An 18384-nucleotide genomic window follows, 5' to 3' on the forward strand; every position below is an offset into this window, starting at 1 on the left:
TTAAAGTCCAATGGGTTTATTTGGTAGCAAAATCCACTAGCTTTCTGTGCGCTGCTCCTTCGTCAGGTGAGTGGGAGTTCTGTCCACAAACAAGGCATAGAAAGACACAAACTCAATTTCCAAAATAATGATTGGAATGCAAATTTTTACAGGTAATCAAGTCTTAAAGGTACAGACAATGTGAGTGGAGACAGCGTTCTATTCTCTCTCCACAGATGCTGTCAGATCTGCTGAGATTTTCCAGCATTTTCTGTTTTTATTTCCCTTTATTTTTCCTTATCTGTCACCGCTCTGCCTCATCAATGAGACATTGGGACTCAGAGGGTTGATGCAGTTTGATGGACAAGTTGTCTCCATTCTGAACAATGGGGAACAAGCTCCTCCCACTCAATGACATCATTGCCCTCTACAAACATGGCGGGCCGCGTGCGCACCGCAGCATATCGCCCCAAATAAAGATGGCGAACGGTAACCCGGAGCGAACCTGAGGAGCTGCGGCCCTGCTCGGTACAAACTGAGTCCGGGAAGCTCTCTTCCGCGGTTTGCTACTTACACCACATGCTTACGCAGCGTTTTCACCCACCTGGGCGATCCATTGCTCTCTCCGTACCGTCAATCACCTCGAACAGATTTCCCAGCCCAAAACAAAAACCGTTTTCCATCGCCATTACTCACACTGCGCATGCTCCAGTCAAAGCTGGGCCCGCCCCTCTTTCGCTCCTATTGGTTGGACGACCGAACGCTCCCGATCAGTCCTCCAGCACCGCCCCCTCTTCCCATTGGTCCGCGATGCCGTCAATCAGCCCAGTATTGTGATGATGACTTGCTGCTTGTCCAATAATAACAGAGTCTCAGTGTAACAATGACCCACACACAGGTTCCAGTCCAATCAGAGTGGAGATGGAGCACAGAGAAAACCCAGCAAAACACTGACTGACTCTGAGTGTAACATAAACAGTGTTTGTTCACATAATAAGAGTCACATTGCAGTATGTTAGTGAACACAGCATTAGATCCAATGTAATGATAATACAGTCAGTATCCAGTGCACCATAACCAAAGTTTAGGTTTCATTTGATAGTGTGAGTGAGTCATGGTCTATTGATATAATGTATTTAAATTCCAGTGTGTGTTACTCTGCCACTGTCAATATCAACCAATAACCTGTCTGTTATTCCAATTCTGCTGTATTTTACAACGTCGATGGGAGTCTTGACATAGAGATGCCGGCGTTGGACTGGGGTAAACACAGTAAGAAGTCTCACAACCCCAGGTTGAAGTTCAACCAGTTTATTTGATAGTAATCCCACAAGCTTTACTATCAAATAAGCTGGTTGAACTTAAACCTGGTGTGGTGAGACTTCTTACTGTATTTTACAACGGCAGCTCCTGGGGCTGACTGGAATCTGGTATAATATTAATCATAAAGGTCGGTTTCAGTGTCTCTGAGGTCATTTGAACTGCAGGTAATCTGACCTTAAGGGAGACAAGAGGCCCAACAAACATGCGATTATAATAGGAGGACAAGATGTAAGGGAGCAATGATATTTTAAAGTGTCTGTGTTATGGTGAGTGTTACTGGGAAGTGAGTAATAAAATAGAAGTGGAAACATCATAACAAAGACACATGTGACTGACTCAGCCTGACTGAGATTTGTTATATTTGTGGCGAGAATAATGAAGGCATGAGGATCTCCTGAGATTTCTGATATCTGAGGTGTATCTGTTAGAGGAACTGAAAATTATCAGCTCCTTCTCATGGTCATCTGCAGTTCGCAAGTTGCACAGACACATAGGAAACAGATCTGACAGCTCATCAAACCCAATGGTTTAATCTTCTGTTTCAGACACATTGTGAATGAAAAAATCAAATATTAAAACCTTACGGGGGAAACATTCAAAATGCCACAAAGATGAGTGAACTATTTCATTAATCCAATTCACAATAACTCTGTCAATATTTATCCAATTTTCTTTTACAGTTAATATTAAACCTGCTTCTAGCACCTGTCAGGCTATGCATTCCAGATCATACTGTGTAAAAAAAAATCTCCTTATCACCCCCTTCAATTCTGTTGTCAATTATATTAAATCTTTGTGTCCTCTGCTTAAGGTCTAGATTGTAATAACTGAGAGAGGTTTAGGGCAGAGTTTACTGATACGAGACCCAGATTGTAAGAACTGAGAGAGTTTTTGAGCAGAGATTACTGATACAAGGCCCAGATTGTAATAACTGAGAGAGGTTTACAACAAAGAATACTGATACTAGGCTCAGACTGCAATAACTGAGAGAGGTTTAGGGCAGAGATTACTGATACAAGGCCCAGATTGTAATATCTGAGAGAGTTTTAGGGCAGAAATTACTGATACAAGGCCCAGATTGTAATAACTGAGAGAGTTTTAGGGCAGAGATTACTGATACAAGGCCCGGGTTGTAATAACTGAGAGGGGTTTAGGGCAGAGATTACTGATATAAGACCCTGATTGTAATAACTGAGAGAGGCTTAGGACAGAGATTACTGATACAAGGCTCCAGATTGTAATAACTGAGAGATGTTTAGGGCAGAGATTACTGATACAAGGCCCAGATTGTAATAACTGAGAGGGGTCCCCTTCGCCACATCAGGGTGTGGTGTGAGTTTGCATGTCTCAGTTATATTGCGAGTCAGTGGCAATGTCCAATTTCAGGATAAATGACTTTTAACCTTGGACTGCACCATTGTTTGAATGTAGACCTGGATAATGACCATCATTGAGATTTACCTGAACATGTCAACAAATATCCCATTGATTTCTGAATAAGTACCCCACCATTTGCAAAGTCTCTGTTCCCCATTTGTGTGTAAAATCCCTACAGTACAGGGGGAGGCCATTCGGTCCATCAAGTCTGCACTAACCACAATCCCATCCATGCCCTGTCCCCATATCCCACACATTTACCCTGCAACTCACCCTGTCACTAAAGCATGACCAATCAACCTCTCCCGCACATCTTTAAACAGTGGGAGGAAACCGGAGCACCCAGAGAAAACCCACGCAGACATGGGGAGAACATGCAAACTCCACACAGTCACACAAGGCCAGAATTGAACCAAGTCCCTTTGAGGCAGCAGTGTGAACCAGTGTGCCACAGTGGTGCCAGTATCTGGTGGTTGTTCACAGTTGGCGATGGGACAATGTTAAATGGACAGTTTAGTCAGATTGGATAACCATTTGGATTTACAAAAGTGTTGCCAGGGCTGGGGAATTGTGGTGATGAGGAAAGACTGGATTGCCAAGGTTTGTTTTCCTCAGAGCAGAGGAGGCTGAGGGAGACCGAACTGAGGTGTCCAAAATTATGAGGGAGCCAAGACAGGGTGGATAGAAAAGGCCTGTTTCCCCTGAGCAGAGAGAGGTCACTTATTGTGGGTGGGTGGGGATGGGGGAGGTGGGAGAGGGGTTAGTGGGGGCTGCACAGATATAAAGTGATTGGTGGAAGGATTAGAAGGGGCATTAGGAAAAGGGTTCTCATTCAAGGGATGGTGGGTGTCTGGAATTTGCTGCCTAAACTGATGGTTCAGGCAGAAATCTCTCGGCTCACTCGCCTCGCACACAGATCTATAGCTGAAATGCTGGAACCTGTAGTAAGGGGGGGCGAGGGACTGGATCACTGGAAAGTGGGATTAGAATGAATGGCAAATCTTTATTTCCCAAGCTGGTGAAGATATGATGGGCTGAATGGCCTCTTTCTGTGCCACAACCTTTTCCCTATTGCCCTACTGATGGGCAGAATGGAGGAGTGAGCTGGTCTTTAGTTAGTAACAAGAGCAGGAATGAGGGAAAATGTTGAGGCAAAGCTGATTTTTTTTCTGATTTCCACCCCTCCCCACATCAAAGTGAGTTAGAAGTCATCCCACCGCCCCCCACCCCCCCACGCCCACCTGTCCTGTGTTCCCTCCAAATACACTTGCCTGAGTGGCAGCACATTAGCACAGTGGTTAGCACTGCAGCCTCCTAGTGCCAAGGACCCGTGTTCAATTCCAGCCTCGGGTCATTGTCTGTCTGGGGTTTTCATGTTCCTCCCATATAGAATCATAGAGGTTTACAGCATGGAAACAGGCCCTTCAGCCCAACTGCTCCATGCTGCCCTTTTTAAAAACCCCTAAGCTCATCCCAATTGCTTGTATTTGGCCCATATCCCTCTATACCCATCACACCCATGTAACTGTCTAAATGCATTTTAAAAGACAAAATTGTACCCATCTCGATGACTACATCTGGCAGCTTGTTCCAGACACTCACCACCCTCTGTGTGAAAAAAACATGCTCCTCTGGATACTTTTGTATCTTTCCCCTCCCAATTTAAACCTAGGCCCTCTAGTTTTAGACTCCCCTAACTTTGGGAAAAGATATTGACTATCGAGCTGATCTGTGCCCCTCATTATTTTCTAGAACTCTATAAGATCAGCCCTCAGCCTCCTATGCTCCAGTGAAAAAAGTCACAGTCTATCCAGCTTCTCCTGATAACTCAATCCATCAAGTCCTAGTGGCATCCTAGTAAATCTTTTTTGCACTCTTTCTAGTTTAGTAATATCATTTCTATAATTGGGTGACCAGAATATCTGTGGGGTCTGAAAGATGGGCAGGTTAGGTGGATTGACCATGCTAAATTCTCCCTTAATGTCCAAAGATATGAAGGTTAGGGGGATTAGAGGATATTGTGGGGTTACGGGAATTGGGTAAAATGTTCTGTTGACATCGACTTGATGCACTGTCGGGATTTTATGATTTTAATGGGGGGATGGGGTAGTTTGATATCTGGGGGAGAGTGTTGCAACACAGTGGCACGGTGGTTAGCATTGCTGCCTCTCAGCGCTAGGGCCCCAAATTCGATTCCCGGCTTGTGTCACTGTCTGTGTGGAGTTTGCACATTCTCTCCATGTCTGCATGGGTTTCCTCCAGCAGTCCGAAAGCCTGATGCATTGGCCATGCTAAATTCTCCGTCAGTGTTTCCGAACAGGAATGTGGCGACATTGCAGTGTTAATGTAAGCGTACTTATTAGTGCCACTGATAAATAAACTTAAACTGCAGGTCTGGGTGCTGCTGTGACAATGCACCCTCTTGTTTAAACACTCTGCAATGCTGAGACTGGGGAGAGGAGTGAACAACAGGGAGCAGCATTGCAGCTTCTCTCCCCCCATTGAAACTGGGATTGTTGCTCCATCTGCTGCACCATCCCCACCACATCCACTGGGGGGCAATCTGGACAATGGGCTGCAGGCAGACCTCACTGCGCCTGCGCCACACTCATCTGCGCCAGCGGCCATCTTGCGTTGCCAGGGGAGACGGCCGGCGTCCATCTTGCGTTGCCAGGGGAGACGGCGTCTCACGCGCTGCACTCTGGGGGAATTCCCCTCCTGCACATGCGCCCAGACAGTTACCTTTGAATCTTTTAATATTTTGAATCTTGATGATTATTATTCACATCCTCACCCGTCAGACTTTCGGTTCCTTCTCCATTCGGGAAAATCGTTTCTGTTTTTTATTCCGTCTGTTTTTCAATCACACCCGCGCGGTGCGCTCTGGGAAAATACTACAGCACATGCGCGGTTCCGCCACCTGCCTCTTTATAAAAATATGTATTTTATTTAATTTTAATTCCGCTCCGGGCGGGATTTCCGGATGGGAATTTCTCTCACTTTCTACATTTCTGAACCGTCGCTTTTCCCTCGACTGGGGGGAGGGGCTGATGGTGATGTCACTGCAATATGGCGGCTGGCTCCGCCTCTCTACAGGCCCCGGATGTTCCGCCAACGAGCAGCGGCCGGGCTGGAGCGGGCAAGAGGCGACACTGGGCGGAGCAGCACCCGGGCGTGTTACGGCGACCCCCCGTGGTCAGGAAGGGAAATAGCAGCAGCGCAGTTTCTGCCCAAAGGCTTCCCCAGTTCAGCTGCTCAGAGACACTGGGAACCTCTTCAACTGGAAACTTCAGTTTCTCACATTCACCCCCCTGTGTTCAGTCATTGTTTAATAGACAGTCTCTGTAGTGAAATCAGAAACAACTTGTTCACATTAAAGGGGATGGGAATCTGAACCATTCTGCTCAAAAAGCTCTGCTCGCCTTGAAATTTCAATTGAAATGTTCAAGATGAGAATTTATAGATACAAGTCATGTTGTATGTGGAACGCTCATGATGCCACAATAAGATCAGTACAGACATCTCACAGGGTTGTGTGACTGGAGAAGATGTCAGAGATGGAATGGTTAAATATAGCGAGGGGGATTGAATATAAACGTAGGGAGGTCTTGCTGCGGCTATATAGGGCATTGGTGAGGCCACAGCTGGAGTACTGTGTGCAGTTTTGGTCGCCGCACTTACGCAAGGATATTTTGGCCTTGGAGGGAGTGCAGAGGAGGTTTACTAGGCTGATACCGGAGTTGAGGGGGTTGAGCTATGAGGAGAGGCTGAATAAACTAGGCTTGTACTCGTTAGAGTTTAGAAGAATGAGGGGAGATCTCATTGAGACGTATAAGATGATGAATGGGATGGATAGGATAGAGGTGGAGAGACTCTTCCCACTCAGAAAGGACAGTAGGACTAGGGGGCACAGCCTGAAGATAAAGTGTGTGTGGGGGGGGGGGCGGTTTAGAATGGAGTTGAGGAAGAACTTCTTCACTCAAAGGGTGGTGAATCTCTGGAATTCTCTGCCCGTTGAAGTGGTGGAGGCTACCTCGCTAAATATTTTTAAGACACGGGTTGATGGGTTTTTGATAAGAGAGGGGATTAAGGGTTATGGGGAGAGGGCGGGAATGTGGAACTGAGCTACGACAGATCAGCCATGATCTTATTGAATGGCGGGGCAGGCTCGAAGGGCTAGATGGCCTACTCCTGCTCCTATTTCTTATGTTCTTATGTTCTTATGTAAATATAGAGCTACAGGGTCTGAAGCTCAGTTTTGGGTAAAGAATACTGGCATTACAAAGAACAAAGAAAATTACAGCACAGGGACATGCCCTTCGGCTCTTCAAACCTTCACTGACCATGCTGCCCCACTTAACTAAAACCCCCTATCCTTCCGGGACCATATCCGTCTATTCCCATCCTATTCATGTACTCGTCAGCTGACTTAAAAGTCACAACTGCATCCGTTTCTACTATCTCTCCCCGGCAGCGAGTTCCAGGGACGCACTACTCTCTATGCGAAAAATCCTCCATGTCCATCCCCTTTAAACCTTGCCCCTCGCACCTTAAAGCATGCCTTCATCGGCCGGGCCATTTTGTTGCTGAACAGCATCTGAACCTCGATGTGAAACCAATCGTATCTTCGCTCTGGCCTCGGCCTCAAATGCTTTGTGTCAAATCAGAAATGATAAATTGTTTGATGCATTGCCAGGAAAGAAACTTCCCCATTTTGACACCTGCACATATCAGCAAGTCATCCAGTCTACAAGACAATTTAATAGGCTTAGGTGCAGACTAACATAGTTACTCACCATCTGAAACATGCTGGGGTGAGGGAAGTCTGTATGATTTCAGTTTGGTGCTGAATATTATCAGAATCTCGCTGTTACAGTCATATTATCTTTGCACTGACCTCAGCTTGAAATGCTTTCTCCAAAATCAGAAATGCTGAATATTATGAAAAATTTCACAAAATTGTGTAAATTCTCTAAGACATGTTGAATTTTGTCCAAAATGTATTTGAGGTTAGCATTTATTTAATATCCTAATCTTATTAAATGATTTTTTTTCCGAAAAAATACTTAAAATAGTCGGTTGCTGTTCATTAGCAATTTCCTAACATTACTTTCTCCAGAGAAGTTGAAAATATGCTTGCCAGCATTTGCCTGAATAAGGATAAAGCTATTAAATACCTTTTTCATCGAAAGTAACAAGGAATTTAAGACCACCTTTTAAAAGTTTGTACTGAGCCAACCAGGAGTCGAACCTAGAAACTTCTGACCCGTACTCAGACGCGTTACCCATTGCACCACTGGCCCACATGGGGAAGTGGGATGGTTGTTACATATTAGCTCGACGTTTCGAAAGTTTCAGGCAGAAACATTGTCAAAAAGTTTGCGTTAACTTGTGAGGAAAAGGTCCATTGTTCAGATTGTCTTCATTCATTTCCTATCATCCCGCATTGCCCTTGAATTGAGTAACAGCAGTTGATCGGGCTGGCAAATTCTCCTCTCGATTCGGACTTGGTGATAAACTTAAACCAAATGCTCGACAGTCAATCCATCATCTGCATTTGCAAATTAAAACAAGGTTCTACCGAGATTTGAACTCGGATCGCGGGATTCAGAGTCCAGAGTGCTCACCATTACACCACAGAAACCAACACATGGGCACAACCTGAAAATCGTGAATCAATACTTGTGCCAATTTGAACAGCAGGGAGAAATATCAGTCCCGTTGCACAATTATTCATATTTATATTTCCCTTGCTGGTTCCTCCTGTAAAAGCGAGTAGGCTACTTTCCACTGCATTAAATTTCACTGTAACTGACCACATTCAAACACCAATGTTTGCATCGAACTGACATAAACCTTACTGCAGTAAATCCACTGAACAACATCAGCTTATCACAGCTCTGCTTTCATCACACTGGAAGCCAATGTGAAAAATATAAACAATTTCAAATCTTAACAGAGAGGAAGGAGTGTGTGAGTGCGGACAATTGGCGCTGTGCACATTCCTGTAACCAGTATCTGGCAGATGGGATCCTGGTGGTCTCGTGGTTAGGATTCATTGCTTTCAGATGTCGCAGACTGGCCTCGACATATGAAGATGTAATGCATTTTTAACGTAAGAGTAAAAAGCTTTGGGGTTTTCCTTTTTCCGACTTGCCAAAGACTTCTCATGCCCCCTACTAGCTGTCCTATGCCCTATTTTTTTAACTCATTCCGAGCTAACTTGTAACCCTATATCGGTGTTATCAAGTGTTGAAAGTGGAAGTTTGGCCTGGTGTCGCATTGGGTACCAGCTTTGAAGAAATGTAGCAACTTAAAGCTTTTGCAGAATGGCATGAGGCGTATTGTAGTGATATGAGTCGAGTGTAACAGACAGTGTGCAAATGATTTGAACACGTTTTAAGAGTGTTTAGACTGATGTGGTGAAAGCAGAGGCATATTTGGGAGAATGAGGCGGTGTGAGAGGGGGATTGTTGCAGAGTGCTTGTGTTTTGGAGGAAGGTTGAAAGTTTGAGATGCGGTTGTGAATGAAAGGAAGGTGTTGAACAGCATGAGAGGCTTGTGCGATGTTGCGTGTGAGATTTGAGTGAGAGCATTTGTGGGCATTTGGGGAATGAAAGGACAAAGTAAGGAAATTACAATGCTGCTGAGTGTGAAGGAAGAGAGAGCATGTGGGGGTATCACTTGGAAGAGCAGCATTGGTGGTTCAGTGGTAGAATTCTCGCCTACCACGCGGGAGGCCCGGGTTCGATTCCCGGCCAATGCAAAGCTTATTCTTTCCCCGTTCACTCTGTATATTGAAGTGTATCTCCAGCCAAAATTGGGGGAAAACAAGGGAAATATTAAGTCTGGGAACTAAATCCTGAGAGAAATAGATCACAATATTCGGAAGGAGGTGCAGTTATGAATGGTGTTATTGGTGATTGAGTGGGAAGTATCGGATCTTTGGGCTACTGGTGGCCAGTTCCCTTCCCTCCCGCTGAATTCCTGCCTGTGATAAGAGATATGGATTCATTTTACCTGCCCGTTCATAGGAGAAACACACTACAGCAGTGCTGCAGGATCAACGGAACTAAGGAGACTTGTATAGAATTGTAAACAGTGCGGTCATGCTGCAGTTCTGGAACAGGTTTTCAGAAATAGAATTGTGGTCATTGACACACTAGTTTAGAATATATTTAATTGCTGTTGTCTCAGTCTCTGTGGCGCAATTGGTCAGCGCGTTCGGCTGTTAACCGAAAGGTTGGTGGTTCGAGACCACCCAGGGACGGAGTTTTGCTACTTTCTCACTGTCAGCATTCACGGGTAAACAGTTGCCTGCTTCAACTCATTGAAAAGTCTGGAACTCCGAGAGAGAATTTGGTAGTGAACAAGCTGAGACATTGTATATACCTCTGATTCTGTGCGTGCCTTTGTATCTTTCGAGTCACCAGGATCTCTATATGTCTGCGCCTGAATCTTGGTGTATCTGAATCTAGTGTGCCCCTGCATCTGGATGTGTCCCTGAGTCTGTGTATGCCCCCCTGTTTCTCTGTAGGGTCCAATACCTGTGTGTGTGTGTGTGTGTGTGTATCCCTGTAAATGTCTGATTCTTTGTGCCTTTTTTAAGACTAAACCGTGAAAATGTCTGACAAACGAATTGCAGAGGGCAGAAATGTTTCCCCACTAAGATTCTGAATTTGATTAACGTCTGATAACTGCATCGAATGTACAATTTGAAGTTTCAAATAATCCCAGCTTCAATCTCCAGACATTATCTCCCAATGGGAAATGAAGAACACGATTTATCTGCGGTGCCTGGTTATAAAAAGGGCGAATACGTCAGCCGAGATCGTTCTATAAACTCCAATCTCGGACAATATCGATCAATATTCATATTTCAGTAACCGGTTCGCAGACTCACAAGCATCAGCGCCTGCAGTCGCTGTTGTCCGCCAGCAGATGGTGGTGTTGTATCACTTTAATCACAAGGTTAGTGCAGCAGGTTTGAGGAGATATTTGAGGAACATTTATTTCCCTGTTTCCATGGAAAGGGAACAATCAGTAAAGCAATGGCGTTAATATCTCTGTCAGTAACATTCACAGGGAAATCTGGCCGAAGGATAGTGAATTTAATACTTGCATTCATATTTACCTTCCGGCTAGTGAACATGTCGATTACCAGCTAATTATTGTATAAACTTACCATTTTGTGATTTAAAGATTTGTCTCTTTTATCATCCAGACATTATCAAATAATATTTCATTATAATTGGACACATGTCTCTTTTTCGCTGGATTTTCCATTCCTTGGCGCTCATTATTTTCCTTCGTCCGTTCAGAAATCCAGCCGAACCCTACCTCTATAATATGTTCTGTGTATATGTAAATATAGTTCTTTGACTTCAGCACAATTCGAGCCCTAACTCACTCTGATCTATAACACAATTTCATCCACACAATTATTTTGAACTTTTTAGTGAATATCCATCTATTCTTCTCACTCGCTCTTTGTTCGATTCCATCTATTAGACACATTTTATAGAAAAACAATTAGTGAGAAAGTGTCTGTTTTATTAGTGATACACGGGTGTGTTCAGTAGTGCATGACATAGAGCCTAGCACAATAATACCTGAGATGGAGCCTAATGTAACGTAAGTGAACTCTTGACTAAGTAATAATAGTTCAGAGACGATGACTTGTAGCATTTATCATGGCATGTCCACATGTATTAATAAATGAAGCGGCATGTAATGTACTGTAAACAGTTGCAAAGTCTATTGCAATAATGATTCAAATGAGTCAAACGCAGTATATAAAGAGACATGGCCTAGTGCATTACTGTACAAGACTGCACCAAATGTGTGATTGTAGTGAACACTGCCATGAACAGTCATAAATGAGACAGGGTTAATTGTAGCCCTTATAGAAGCAAAGCCCAGTGCATTCATAACGAAATTAAGCTTCAGATTGCGTGATCATTGGTCACAAACTGGTTTAGAATATACTTAGCTGCTGTTTCAGTCTCTGTGGCGCAATTGGTCAGCGCGTTCGGCTGTTAACTGGAAGGTTGGTGGTTCGAGACCACCCAGGGATGGAATTTTACTATTTCCTCACCATCAGCATTCACGGTTAAACAGTTGCCTGTTGGCAATGGGTCCGTGGGTGCCAATAAAAAATAGGTGTGAATTGTTCCCGGCTGTACTGTTATCTGGTATTACCAACATTATTTAATGACGATTGACTTCAAGCATATTACATATAACATTGTATATACATATACACATATATATATCTGTACACCATTACATATATATACAATATATATGTGTAATTATACCTTTAAACATAAAAAAAATACAATTGAAAAATGAGCTTGTGGCTGAGTATTTGTTCCAATTCCATATTCCTGTTTCCATTCATTCCTGGATAGATCATAAATCTGTCGAACCCAAACTGAAATGTGTTCAATGATGGAGCATCAGAACCCTCTGGAGTAGAGAATTCCCAAGATTCACCAGCCTTTGAGTGAAGCAATTTCTCCTCATCTCAGTCCTGAATCATCAGCGCCTTATCCTGAGATTGTGTCCCCGTGTAGAAATAAAATAAAAGGCAGGTGGCGCATGGATAAATTAATATTTTAAAATTAACCAGCTTCCCTGGTGGTCTAGTGGTTAGGATTTGGTGTTTTCACCGCCGCGGCCCGGGTTCGATTCCCGGTCAGGGAATGTAGATTTATTGCTGTACAACAATCCTGCGTTACTTCCCGGTCTGCACCAGTTCTGTCCGAATCAGCATCAGGGAGATTTCCTTTTCAGTATCTGAATTGCGAATGTCACATCTAAAGAACAAAGAAAAAAGGGAGCGACAGGTTACAAAGCGCTGATGACACAAATGCTGAGATTATTCGAAGAAAAATGAAAATGATGCATCAATGATTGCGTAGAAATCAATGATCCCTTAGATACTTGTGAGACGAACGCTTTTAAATTTTGATGTTGGGGATAAGTTGTACAATCAGATTGAAAGTAACGGTTATCTTCCTGAATTCAGTGACATGGGCTCTCAGTCTAACCATCGGAACCTGCAGCAACACAGCGCAGTTGAACATTGCAGACAGGCAGATTTGCTCCATTAGTTTTCCAGTTGTTTCTGTAGTGTAGTGGTTATCACGTTCGTCTCACACGCGAAAGGTCCCCGGTTCAAAACCGGGCAGAAACAATCGTTAAGCTTGCTTATGTTGGGGAAGGGAAGTTATTTGGTCTCAGTTTGTTGCTGCACATTATCCGAACCTCGATGTTAAAGACATGTTATCATTTCTCTGATTTCATCCTCAAATACTTTCTGTGAAATAAGGTGCACTGACGGGGAAGTTCGATTTTGACACCGAGCATTTATTCGCATCTCGTTCAGTCTCCAACAGAATTTAATGGGTTTATAGGCGCGCAGACTAATATGGTTATTCACCATCAGAAATTTCTGATAGTAGTGTCTGCTCAAACAGACAGATACAAGTAATACTGTAAGTGAACTAGAGGAAAAGGCGCACATTTCACAGAAGAATCACATGACGAAAACGACACTGCACACACTCCTGCATTCAATCTTACAAAAGCAGTAAGGATCAAAATTTAAATCCATTTCGCTCGCGTTGGGATTCAAACCCGCACCTCCACGGAGATTGGAGCCTTAGACCGTTCGGCCATACAACCACATTGACGTATGTCACAATCATATTATTTAATGGAAATGTTACTGAAATTCGCTTAAAGAAATGGAGTTGGGAAAGGCCATCGGGAGGATTGAGCCTGATCCTTCTCTGAATTAGGTCAGCCTGAACTGTGTAACAAACAGAAATCATCTCACTTTAGAAACACAATGAGCTGCACTGAAGGGACACCATCATTTAAACTGCCCTTAAGCTCGTCGTTTCTTAATTTCCTGTTGCTCTGTTTTTTGAAGGGAAGTAGTGGGGGCGTGGAGATGGCCTTCGCGTGATATTCGTCTCCATCGAGTATACACTGAAGGCTCTGAAGAAGATGTCACAGCTTCTGAACTCTGGGGACTTACTGGGGGTGGGAGAACACTCTGACTGCCGGGTCCCGGAGTAACAAGGTAACACTGAGCTGGTGATGGCGGAACCCGGGTGTTCCAATGGTGCAACGCCATCGTTTTCACCACCATGGGCTCGATGACAGGTGTCAAGTGTGGAAATAAGCAGAGTATGTTTTTATAATGAGAAACCTGCCTATTGTGTGACGGAAGAGAACGAAGAGAATGGCTAAAATGACGATGATCCGCTGATTGGGAAAGTCACTGTCAGCTTCCCTGTTGGATCAGTGGTTTGGATTCTGCACTGTGGCCACAAGTTTATATCACTTGTGTGTGATATAAACATGGCAATGTGAAGGAGAAACTTGTATTTGGTGAATAAAAAGACAGAAACAGAACAAAAGGCAGGTGGTTCATGGATAAATTAATATTTTATAAAGTATTTATCAGCTTCCCTGGTGGTCTAGTGGTTAGGATTCGGCGCTTTCACCGCCGTGGCCCGGGTTCGATTCCCGGTCAGGGAATGTAGATTTATTTGCGGTACAACACTCCTGTGTTACTTCCAGTTCTGGAGGGATGAGGGAGATTTCCTCTTCAGTACCTGAATTGGCAATGTCAGATTTAAAGAACAAAGAAATAAGGGAGCGACAGGATACAAAATGCGAATGATTATCGGAAGAAAGATGAAAATGATGCATTAATGAATGGACAGAAATCATTTCTCCCTTAGATATTTGCCAGACGAACGCTTTTCAATTTTGATGTGAGGGATAAGTTGTACAATCAGATTGAAAGTAACGGTTATGTTCCTGAATTCAGTGACATGGGCTCTCAGTCGAACCATCGGAACCTGTAGCAACACAGCCTAGTTGAACATTGCAGGCAGGCAGATTTTCTCTATGGCGTTTCCAGATGTTTCTGTAGTATAGTGGTTATCACGTTCTTCTCACACGCGAAAGATCTCCGGTTCGAAGCCAGGCAGAAACAATTGTTAAGCTTTCTTATGTTGGGCAAGGGAAAATTGTTTGATTTCAATTTACTGCTCAACATTATCCGAACCTCGGTGCTAGAAAACATGTTATCATTGCTCTGACATCACCTTCAAATACTTCCTGTGAAATAAGGTGCACTGATGGGAAAGTTCGATTTTGACAACGAGCATTTATTCCCATCTGGTTCAGTCTGCAACAGCATTTATTGGGTTTATAGTTGCAGACTAATATGGTTAATCACCATGCGAAATGTCTGATCGTATTGAGTACTCAAACAGACAGACACAAGTGATACTGGAAGTGTTTGCTGTCTCGATGTTGTGCTGGTTGTTATAATTCACACTCAGTTACTGGTTTGAAAAGAATCATATTGAACTCGGAAACTTAACTCTCTGTCTTCCTCCACATTTGTTGCAAACCCTGCTGAGAACTTCCAGTCCTTTCTGTTTTTATTCTAACATGAATCATAGGAGGAGAAACAGACCACTCGGTCCATCGAGATTTCCACCATTCAATGTCATCATGGCTGATCTTGGGATAAAATTTCGTTTCTCCAACAGCTCCCCGTATCCCTGAATTCTCCAAGAGATCAGAAACCTGCTTATCCCAACCTTAAATGTGCTCGATGATGGGGCATACATAACTGTCAGGTACAGAAAATACCAAAGATTCTTGCCCTTTGAGTGAAGTAATTTCTCCTTATCTTAGCCCTAAATGACCAGCCGGTGATCTGTGCCGCAGGGGGTTAGATTCCCGACCAGCAGAGAAAAAGAAAATCTCTCAGCCTCCATCCTATCAAACCGAATCAGAACTGTGTAAGTTTAAATAGATCACCGCTTATTCTTCTAAACTCCAGAGAATTTCATCATCGGACAACTCACTGACCCCAGGGAACAATCTGGTGAACCTTCTCTTTACCGTATCTAATGCAAAGCATATCCCTTTTTAAATGTGACTGTCACATCTGCGCAGAATATTCAACCTGGTTTCCACAAAATCCTGTGCAGCAGCAGAAACACCTCGTTATTTTTAAACTCCAGTCTGCCGGCAATGAGAACAAAATGTAATTTCCCTTCCAAATATCTGCTGCACCTACATGCTAACTTTAAGCATTCCTTGTACAAACGCATCTATTCCATTCTTAATATCAACATTTATATTTATCAGCTCGTCAAATATGTTCTGATCTTTCGATTTCTTTTCACGACGAAGAAAATCGTTTTGCTTTCCAAATTAGCGCCTACTCTGCCCCTCCACTCATAAGAGGACTCCGTTTCGCCTCTCACTCTATTTGCCTTTTTCCAACGGTTTGTATTAGCTAAACTTTGGATAGAGGCTCCAGCGAGAATTGAACTCGCGACCCCTGGTTTACAAGACCAGTGCTCTAACCACTGAGCTATGGAGCCAAATGCTGTGAGCACCTTCCGGCACTAGTAAGATTATCAGTGGATTGAGGAGCAGGATGGGGTTTGTGGTGGGGGGTTTTTGATGAATGTGGAAATGTCTGAGGTGGAGAGCAGGAAGTTAAAAGACGCAACTTGAAAGTGACATGATTTGACATGTGTGTTGTGTGTGTATCTGACATGTATGTGGATGGGGCTTTTTCTGAATGGAGGTCAGTCACCAGCGGAGTGCCTTAAGGATCTGTTCTGGGACCCTTGTTGTTTGTCATTTTCATAAATGACCTGGATGAGGAAGTGGAGGGATGGGTAAGTAAGTTCGCTGATGACACTAAGGTCGGTGGTGTTGTGGATGGTCTGGAAGGATGGCAAAAGTTGCAGCAGGACATAGATAGGATGCAGGACTGGGCGGAGAAGTGGCAGATGGACTTCAAAGCGGATAAATGTGTAGTCGTCCATTTTGGCAGAACCAACGGGATGAACGAGTACACTATCAAGGGCAGAAGTCTGAGTAGTGTTGAGGAGCAGAAGGATCTTGGGGTCCGGGTCCACAGGACTCTTAAATCGGCCTCGCAGGTGGAGGAGGTGGTCAAGAAGGCGTATGGTGTACTGGCCTTCATTAATCGAGGGATTGAGTTTAGGAGTCGGGAGGTAATGCTGCAACTTTATAAGACCCTTGTCAGGCCTCATTTAGAGTATTGTGCGCAGTTCTGGTCGCCTCACTATAGGAAAGATGTAGAAGCTATTGAAAGGGTACAGAGGAGATTTACAAGGATGTTGCCTGGACTGGGAGGCATGCCTTATGAAGTTAGGTTGAGGGAGCTGGGACTCTTTTCCCTGGAGAGACGAAGGTTGAGAGGCGACCTGATAGAAGTTTACAAAATGTTGAGAGGAATAGATAGGGTGGACTCTCAGAGGCTATTTCCCCGGTTTGAAATGGTCGCTACGAGAGGACACAGATTTAAGGTGCGGGGAGGGAGGTTCAGAAGTGATGTTAGGGGTAAGTTTATCACTCAGAGGGTGGTGAGTGAATGGAATCGGCTGCCGTCAGTGGTGGTGGAGGCGAACTCGCTGGGGTCTTTTAAAAGACTTCTGGATGAGTATATGGGGTTTAATGAGATTGAGGGTTATAGATAGGTCTGTAGGTTGGTAGGTGATGATGTGATCGGCGCAACTTGTGGGCCGAAGGGCCTGTTTGTGCTGTAGTGTTCTATGTTCTATGTTCTATGTTGTGCATCTGGCATGTATGTTCTTCAGAGTTTACCCTTAGTGTAACATCTCTGACTTCTCCAGCTCCGATGCCAGTTCATCCAGCTGGAAGATTTAGATGTTGTTCCCTTCACAGACGCTGTGGGGCGTGTTTTCATTAAATAAAGAATTGAACAAAAAATGATTCACTCCGTGACTGGGAATCGAAACCGCGTCACGGCGCCGATCCTGATCACTGGACCTTCAGTGATGCTGATGTGAGAGATTTGTAATGAATTGACCATCTCTGCACCCATTGCTTTATTTCCAATAATTTTCAACAAAAATAAGTCACGATGAGAAATGACGGGAAGCGAAAATGACAGGATTTGGACCTCATTTAGAAAGTCCCAATCCATCCTCTGGGCAGGGATTGCAGTCTCAATGTTGGCAATTCTGTCGCTTATATCTTCAGACAGTCATTCAGCCTGTGTTCCTGTCTGTCTTCTCGATCGGAGTAGCTCCGTTTGATAAAGTGTCATCTGGACTCGAAACGTCCGCCCTTTTCACTCATTACAGGGGCTGTCAGACATTGGGAGATTTTGGAACATTTCCTCTTTTCCCATCCGCAGTAATTTGCTTTTATCACTGAGGACATTTGGTTGAGATTATTTGAAGAGAGATGAAAATGATGCATTAACGAATGGGCGGAAATTATTGCTGTCTTAGATATCTGGCAGACGAAAGCTTCTGACTTACGTGCCAGCCGAAATAGCTCAGTTGGGAGAGCGTTAGACTGAAGATCTAAAGGTCCCTGGTTCAATCCCGGGTTTCGGCAGGATCACCTTGCTGGTTTTCTGTGCTAATTGGTTGTACATTTTGCCTCACACTGTCTTCAAACACCAGTTCACACAAGCTGCAACAAACCAAATACCAAATGGCTTTCTGCTGACTGGCTCCGTAAAAAGGCAGAGCTTAAGAGCACGGAAAGAGCCCTCTCGGACACCCACATGGCAGGCGCCCACACCCATCTTGGACGGGACAAGTTAGTTCTGATTCCCGCTCCACAGATCGTGCCAAACGTACTGACATC

The 18384-nt window shown here is 44.1% G+C and overlaps 1 long non-coding RNA gene and 9 other non-coding genes across 10 annotated transcripts; 7 read left to right on the top strand and 3 right to left on the bottom strand.

Annotated features, from left to right (window-relative positions):
* Positions 1-667, bottom strand: LOC145362587 (uncharacterized). Its single transcript, XR_013890007.1, has 2 exons — positions 584-667; positions 1-79 (listed from the first exon to the last, which is right to left on the bottom strand). It is a non-coding gene; the product is annotated as an uncharacterized LOC145362587 (long non-coding RNA).
* A 7584-nt stretch (positions 668-8251) lies between these two features.
* trnaq-cug (transfer RNA glutamine (anticodon CUG)) lies at positions 8252-8324 on the bottom strand. The gene has a single exon. It is a non-coding gene; the product is annotated as a tRNA-Gln (tRNA).
* A 1050-nt stretch (positions 8325-9374) lies between these two features.
* Positions 9375-9445, top strand: trnag-acc (transfer RNA glycine (anticodon ACC)). Its single transcript has one exon. It is a non-coding gene; the product is annotated as a tRNA-Gly (tRNA).
* A 430-nt stretch (positions 9446-9875) lies between these two features.
* On the top strand, positions 9876-9949 carry trnan-guu (transfer RNA asparagine (anticodon GUU)). Its single transcript has one exon. It is a non-coding gene; the product is annotated as a tRNA-Asn (tRNA).
* A 1733-nt stretch (positions 9950-11682) lies between these two features.
* On the top strand, positions 11683-11756 carry trnan-guu (transfer RNA asparagine (anticodon GUU)). The gene has a single exon. It is a non-coding gene; the product is annotated as a tRNA-Asn (tRNA).
* Positions 11757-12315: 559 nt separating this feature from the next.
* Positions 12316-12387, top strand: trnae-uuc (transfer RNA glutamic acid (anticodon UUC)). The gene has a single exon. It is a non-coding gene; the product is annotated as a tRNA-Glu (tRNA).
* A 420-nt stretch (positions 12388-12807) lies between these two features.
* Positions 12808-12880, top strand: trnav-cac (transfer RNA valine (anticodon CAC)). Its single transcript has one exon. It is a non-coding gene; the product is annotated as a tRNA-Val (tRNA).
* Positions 12881-14163: 1283 nt separating this feature from the next.
* Positions 14164-14235, top strand: trnae-uuc (transfer RNA glutamic acid (anticodon UUC)). Its single transcript has one exon. It is a non-coding gene; the product is annotated as a tRNA-Glu (tRNA).
* A 1801-nt stretch (positions 14236-16036) lies between these two features.
* On the bottom strand, positions 16037-16109 carry trnat-ugu (transfer RNA threonine (anticodon UGU)). Its single transcript has one exon. It is a non-coding gene; the product is annotated as a tRNA-Thr (tRNA).
* Positions 16110-18056: 1947 nt separating this feature from the next.
* trnaf-gaa (transfer RNA phenylalanine (anticodon GAA)) lies at positions 18057-18129 on the top strand. Its single transcript has one exon. It is a non-coding gene; the product is annotated as a tRNA-Phe (tRNA).
* Positions 18130-18384: the final 255 nt, after the last annotated feature.

This window comes from Carcharhinus amblyrhynchos, unplaced genomic scaffold, assembly GCF_965287045.1.
Source record: "Carcharhinus amblyrhynchos unplaced genomic scaffold, sCarAmb.v2.hapA scaffold_38, whole genome shotgun sequence".
In the NCBI taxonomy this organism is placed as follows: domain Eukaryota; kingdom Metazoa; phylum Chordata; class Chondrichthyes; order Carcharhiniformes; family Carcharhinidae; genus Carcharhinus; species Carcharhinus amblyrhynchos.